General features: G+C 31.1%; 1 long non-coding RNA gene across 1 annotated transcript; it reads right to left on the minus strand.

The window, feature by feature from the left end:
• Window positions 1-257: 257 nt before the first annotated feature.
• On the minus strand, window positions 258-5,252 carry LOC142623670 (uncharacterized). The gene is made up of 3 exons (XR_012842185.1): window positions 5,190-5,252; window positions 3,915-3,964; window positions 258-614 (listed from the first exon to the last, which is right to left on the minus strand). It is a non-coding gene; the product is annotated as an uncharacterized LOC142623670 (long non-coding RNA).
• Between the last annotated feature and the right edge of the window lie 2,039 nt (window positions 5,253-7,291).

The raw sequence follows: 7,291 nt of genomic DNA on the forward strand, positions 1-7,291 counted from the left end.
CAGCTTTGTGGTCATGCCACATTGGCTGCTGCACATACAATCTTTGAATGTATTCTATAGTGTGAAACTCAAAGAATAAGAGGTGTCCTCCAACCAAACATTACCTACTAAATGAATTACATGCAATTCCTATCAACTTGATAGCAATCGCATTAATTGTTTTATTAATGAAAATTCACACACCAACAACCATAACAAAATACATTTTCTGCAATTGTCTACCATTAAAATAAAATTTTAAAGTAGCTAATCCTGGTAATTATGCAGATAGGGTGAAATATTGACTAAAATCTATGAAATAATCAACTTTGTATAAAGAACATTACACTTTCAGATTTCAAAGTTCTACAATTTCAATCCCTCTTTAAAAAGAGTAGAACAGGTAGGAGGGAAAACAAAAACTAAAAATTAAAATGAATTCTGTAGTTGCTATTTTTCCTTCTTCAATTTTTCTTCTTCCTTGATGCATTTTGTTTAGTAGCATTGTTTCGTTTGTGAAGCATTTGAATAGGTGTGCTATCATCATCTCATTTTCCATCTTCAGCAGGAATGGAAGCTGCAAATAGAGAATTGCTGTCCTCTTTTGTTTTTCTTACAAATTCGTCTTTTGTGTCCTATAATAATTCACTTAAGTAAAATGTGCTTCAAAAATTCACAAACATCTAATAAATCGTTAAACAATAAGTTACAGTTCTCTTATAAACGAAGTTAATATTGCTTTTTTGTATTACATTGGCTTTCAAGGTATCATAAGAAGGTCTAATATATTATTTTTTAATTTCAAGAGAATTTTTTATGTACCAAGCAGATGTGCATAGTAACTAATATGCATCAGACTACATAATATTATGACAAATTCAAAGGGTAACATTAATTATCAGGAAATTGTATTTTATATCTTCAAGTTTCTGCCCTCTATTTTAATGTTCACTTCAACTTTTGAAATGATCACTCCAATAGAAACAATCTTAGTGTCTGAGCTTGTTATTTCTTTCTAATACAATGTCACACATCAAACTAATTTTGAGATATGTTCTCAAGGGATCACCATAGATCCTAATATTTCAAGCAATGCAAAGAATGTCTTAAAAACAAAATTCAATGGCCAACCTTACAGGCTTACAGCACAACTCAGCTCTACAGGGATCGATCAATACTTGTATGCATATCCATAATGAACCCACTCAGCACTCAGCAAAATCCCAATGTAAGGGCTACCTATCTAATCTCCAAATTAGAGAGCCCCCAAACACCAGCTTTTTATGATTGGTTAGTAATAGGAAAGAAGAGAACGTAAGAACTCATAAATTTAAGAAAGTATACATACATACATCATGATTAATGCTTTTCATGGAATTCTATGTGTTTTTTGAAGAACAAAATTGTTTTTGAGCTTTTAATAATATTTAAGGCACTCAGCATGATGTACAATAGTTAATATTTTCAATAAAGGCTTGTTAATGCTAATCACTTCAAAAAACAAAAATGATAATTGTGTGATATAGAGTCAGGTTCAATAACAATGCCAAAAGTCCAAAATTCCCCATAGCAGAAAATTATGTCTAAGAACTCATTAACCAAAAATTAATTTAGTGAGCTTAGCCATATTCTGGCCCTGATGCATTGTAAGTGCCAACTTTGTTTCACTTGTAATATTATAAGGTAAAATTCCAATGTATAAATACAAAGAAACAATCTTTTAATTTCTGTCAGTAGAAACACTTTAAGAAGCAAAATTTAAATGTGGAAAAACCAAAACCAAACCTTTATGGAAAAACACCACCTTAAATTCTCTAAATTTGGTGGTTTGAATCTAAATGACTCTGATAGAGTAACTAATTGATAAGAGAAAGCATAGCTGATAGCTCAAAGGAATTCGGATGTACTTAAGAGTATTATAAGATCGTTTATAGCTAACACTTAGCACTAACCAAGAGAATCACTTACACCTCTGCTAGGGAAATCCAAATTGTAATGCAGATGGCCAAGATTGATGTTTTATTCTTAAATAGATAAAAAAATGCATCGAACATAGTTAACAGTTGCAATTTTTAATACACAAACAACATCTAAATTAAATACCTAAAAGCCATAAAAGAACAAAAGAACCTAAACAAAATTGGAAAAGAAAAATAAATACATATTACAATCCCACTTCTAAGAATGCATCTTACAATTCCTCCCACCAAATTTCCACTATGGAAGTTTCAAATGTGTAATGGTCATAAGCGCTACAGTGTCAAGCCAATTTTTATTTATAATTAAAAGCACATAATTCTTGCAATTCAAGCAGTTTTATTTTTTGATTAGTTGTAAATCAAATAGTTTTTTGGAAATCTTTACTAAATTGATGTCCAAAGTTGAAGCGCATACATGCTAGAGGAATTGCATCTAAAATCTCGTTTTGAACAAATTTGACCACATCAATTAGTTAGAGTTATACATTAGAGAACAGAATTGATGCTAAAATTCCTTCTTTTCACTAAGTATAGACATTTCCTTCACTTCAAATAGACTATTATTTCTACATTAATTTCATAGTTTTTTTTTTTTTAATATTGATTGCAACATTAATAGTTTTTTTAATTTCTACATTATTGCAACATAGGTTCCTGCTTCATTGATTAAGCCTATCAATGCTCTTATGCCTATCAAATATTGACATGCATGTCAGAAAAAGTCATACTTCAAAACTTTGAATCCCAGTCATTCTGTTGAGTTTACAAAAACCATAAGTGTCAATGTAACTTTGACAAAACACCAAAAAGAAAGACACAGATAGGTAATTTAAGAATTTACTTTGATCAAAACTCTATAAAAAAGAACTTATTAATCAGTATCATGTTTTATAAGTACTTCAAGGTTGATATCCAAAAACCCCATATTTGCTTATTTTTAATATCCCCTAGGGGAAAAAATCACTGAGGTTATAGCAAATTTTGAGAAAATCAGTAATTTTTCAAAATAAATCACTCAATGCAACATGTATTAGAAGTGTAAATGAACCAAAGTGTTAACAGTAAATTAGTAATCACCCTCCTACCTATTTTCACAATAAATTTATTAGAATTATTACATGCTTAGGGTTCAACATACGGATTGAATCTAATGATTGGAAATTGATTTCAACATAAAAACTTCTACAAATGTAATAGTGATCAAAACAAAACAAAAAAAGGAAGTCCCAAAAATTTCCTAAATGAACCAATCTTTAAAATCTCTAAATTCTAAAATTATCCCAACACCAAAAGGAACCCCCAATTCCCATTTGCAAACAAAACCCGAAAAAAAAAAAGGAAAAAAAAAAAGAGAAAAAAGACTTTGGTGTGAGTTACAATTGGAAACTTGGAGACAACAACACTTACTTTCCTTTAGGAGAAGTTTAACTCAGATGAAATGCAAACTGAGCCAACTTCTTAATAGGAACATTAACATATTGGTAACGCAGAAAACATCCCAAGTATGAAAGGAATATAATAGGACCATTTTCTTAGCACGAATGTCACACAACAGAAAAATTATTAGGAGAAGAGCAAAGTTCCTAAAGAGTGCCTTTCAATTATATGAAAAGGCCAATCTTAGGAGCAAAAGCACCAACATGAAGTACCACTATATATCTTTTGTTGAGGGAAAAAATAAAATTAAAACCCTTTAATTTCACAAATCCTCACAAACCCAGAAATTGTTTCACATGCAACCCTCAAGAAATGGAAAAAAAAAAAAAAAAAAAACCTGAAATCAAATTTCGAATAAAGATACTAACTTGTTCTCAAGCCAATAAAGATTTAAAAAAAAAAAGATGCTATCTTGTATCAAATAGAAAACAAACATGAAACATTAATCATAGAAAAATAATATTAAAATTATTCAAGAACAAAATATTCACTAAAAGAAAGGAAAAAGAATTTACTTACATTTCCTTAGGAGTATGTGCTCTTTGCTTCCTCAATCTTTATTGTACCACCTTTAGGGAAAAAAATCATGAGATTGCAATTATATTTAAGCTCCTTGGTGGGCTAATAAATTACATAAAGAAATAATGAGGTGGAAACAAACCCAATCAAATTTATAAATTCTTAATTAGGAACAGTTTAGACTCACGTAATCCAAATTGAATTTAGAAACCAACAACACTCATACTAAAGAAATTATCAACATTAACAGATCAGTAAAACTAAATAAATTTAAACATGCATATAATGAACAAAGCAGAGATATGTGGCAGAGAAAGAAAGCAGTAGGAGAAGAATTTAAGAAACAGGGCAGTTCACCTAATGTCCTAGATAATGTTTCCAGAATTACCACTTCAAATAGTTATCTTTTTCTCTAATTTATTTATCTCTTTTCAATTTCAATTTCAAATGAAGGTACATTCTTAACAGTACTCACAGTGGTTCAAGATTAATCTGCATAGTTCCAATGGCTTTAAAAAAGGGACCATTCAAAAGCAACAAATGCAAAAGCTTTAAAATTTAAAATAAAAATTTAGTGTAGTTTTGATTACTCAAAGGTTTGCGCTTTGAGTAAAAAAGCAAATCTTGATTTTATGTGAACTCAAAATCAAAGCAACCCAAATATTCAAAATCGATTCTAAATACCTAAAACATTGAGCCAAGCCAAATACCCTAAAAACAAAACTTCTTCTAACCAAAAGCCCTTAATCAAAACCAAACCTTGCCCAAAATAATAATCTAAATCATAATTAACCCCCAATTGATTCTCCAAATAAAAACCAAAAACCCTTAATTTTTTAGTTTAAAACAGAATTTTACCAGTAGCAATTTTGGTAGTCTGATAGTGGGTGGAGGCTTACAGTGATGATAGAATTTGTGATGGTGCCCCTCTCTCAATCCATGGCGCATTGACTTAAAAGTATAACGATTATACTTCCTCCTAAAAAAAAAAAAAAAAAAAAACTCCAATCGGCCGATCTCTCTACACTCTGCATCTAACCGACTCTCTCTCTACCATTCTCGGACTTTTGGCCTCTAAAACTAAACCAAAATCAAACACAAAATTAATTGAATCCAAATAATCCCAAAAGTTTTTAGTATACTGAGAAACTAAATCAAATCAAAACCTAATGTAACCCAAATACCTAAATACAAATCAATACAACCAAATTTCTCAAAACTAATTCATATTTCATACCAAGATCTAAGAAAGAATGGAGGAAAAAAAAAACTTACCAATGGTAGTTCTCTCTATGTCCGTATCTCAAATCCTCCGTGCACCTTTAGGTTACCGATGCCGGGTCCGGTGGTCTATGTCTGGCAAAGGACCGACGGTGGTGGGAAAATGATGGTGATAGCCGGCCAGCCGTACGAACTCTGTCTCTTTCTCATCTCCGTATTGCAAGCTTCTTTTCTTTTTCTTTTTTACCCTTCTCTATCTCTATAGCGCAAGCCTTTCTTTTTAACCAGTTATTCTTTTGTTTATATACTGACAAACTATCAAACGGGGTCAAAATTGTGAAAGAATATATCTTATTGCTTTTTAACTGACACGTGTCTGATTTTTAGACCGTCTGACTATTTTAAAGCTGTGATAGGAAGGGTTTCCAAAAAATGCACCGTGCGATAAAAACAAAATCGATTATTTAATTTACACCTTTTTTTTAGTTGCAGACGTGGCAGAGTTTAAAAAGCCAAGCGTTGTAACGTGCGGCTGTATTTTTAAAAAACTGTATACGTGTCTGAATTTTAAATAGGCAGTTATCCTATTTGTCAACACGTCCTTAAATGCAGGAACCAACTTTCTCTCAGCTTCGTCTATTTATATATATATATATATATATATATATATATATATATATATATATATAGATACCACTATATAAATATAATTGCACTCTAGGCCTTATTAATATATTATATCCCAAGACTTTATTATACATGCAACCACCTCATAAAATATTCGTAGTAATACAAAGTCATGAATGTAGACTGCCATTTTGAAGATCACTACATCTTAATCCTTGAGTACCCGATTTAATCCTTTAAGTTATTCATCACATATTTATGAAGTCCAATTATATATATATATACACACTTTAGTAACTTCTTACTAAAGTAGTTTGGCCTAACACTCTGAATAACCAAACCCATTAAACTTATCTCAAGGGAATATTTTATATCTTCGTTAAAAGATTATAAATTCCATATTGAGAATATATGTTCCATCAACATTAAATGTGGTTGCCCAACATAATGTGGTTTTGATCATGACTTTAGATCTCACTCTTGATATATCAAAGCAACCGGCACCTCATGATCAGGTTCATTATTCTCTTAGGATTAAGAGTTGATGTAAATAGAAGTCATGAGATTTATTATTTATTTGACAGTCGTTAGGAGAATAGTAAATCTCACAGCAGTCCAGTTCAATATGTCTTAACTCTTAAAACATATCAACATATCAGCTATAAGTCTCTACTTCCATGATCAAGACAAATCATCTTAGTTGATATGTTATAGTCTTCACAGATGAAATGCCCAATTTCATCATCGACTACGAACTAAAATTCTGAGTTTACAAAGAACTTGTGATTTATATCTTCTGTTACTAAATCACATACTATGCATCTCATGGACTATATGATAATGTCCAAATATTCATGTTACCATTATTTTAGATAATAATAAAACAACTTTATTAATCATAGCATAATGTCATACATAATGTCATACATAGCATCATATAATAGGATTTAAAGGGCACATATCCTAATAGTAACCCATAAGGGCTATATTGGTGTTTCGGACCCACAGGGAGGTCCTCGAATTCAATTGGAGAAAGTATTTCTATCTATGACTCACTAGGGAGTTGGTGGATGGCTTTAACTCACAAGGTAGTTTCCTTAGTGACTTCTAATCCACTAGGGGATATCCTTGATCCTTTTAATCCACTGGGGAACGCTTTTAGGATCCTGTGTCTTTTATTCTACTTAGGGTATTTCTGTCATTTTAGTGTTTCTTTGTAACATTCTCGATAATCCATGGTCTACTAGGGATTTGTTTTTTGAATTTTTCTTGCATTTCCAATCTACTAGGAGTCCACTAGGCTTTTTTTTTTTTTTGTTGCTAAATTACACGTAGTTTAGTGAAAGGCCTAAACTACATGTAGTTTAGTCATCAGATGTCTTCTCGCCTCTTCATTTTTCTCTAATGGTTACCAACCATTTTCTTTTTTCTTTTCTTTTTTTCTTCTTCATCTTGCTCATCTCTTCACATTCTAACTCTTTAACTTCCATCTTCTCTCTACAAAAACCTCTGCCCTATCTTCAATTCTT

This window comes from Castanea sativa, chromosome 1 (assembly GCF_040712315.1).
Source record: "Castanea sativa cultivar Marrone di Chiusa Pesio chromosome 1, ASM4071231v1".
Lineage (NCBI taxonomy): Eukaryota > Viridiplantae > Streptophyta > Magnoliopsida > Fagales > Fagaceae > Castanea > Castanea sativa.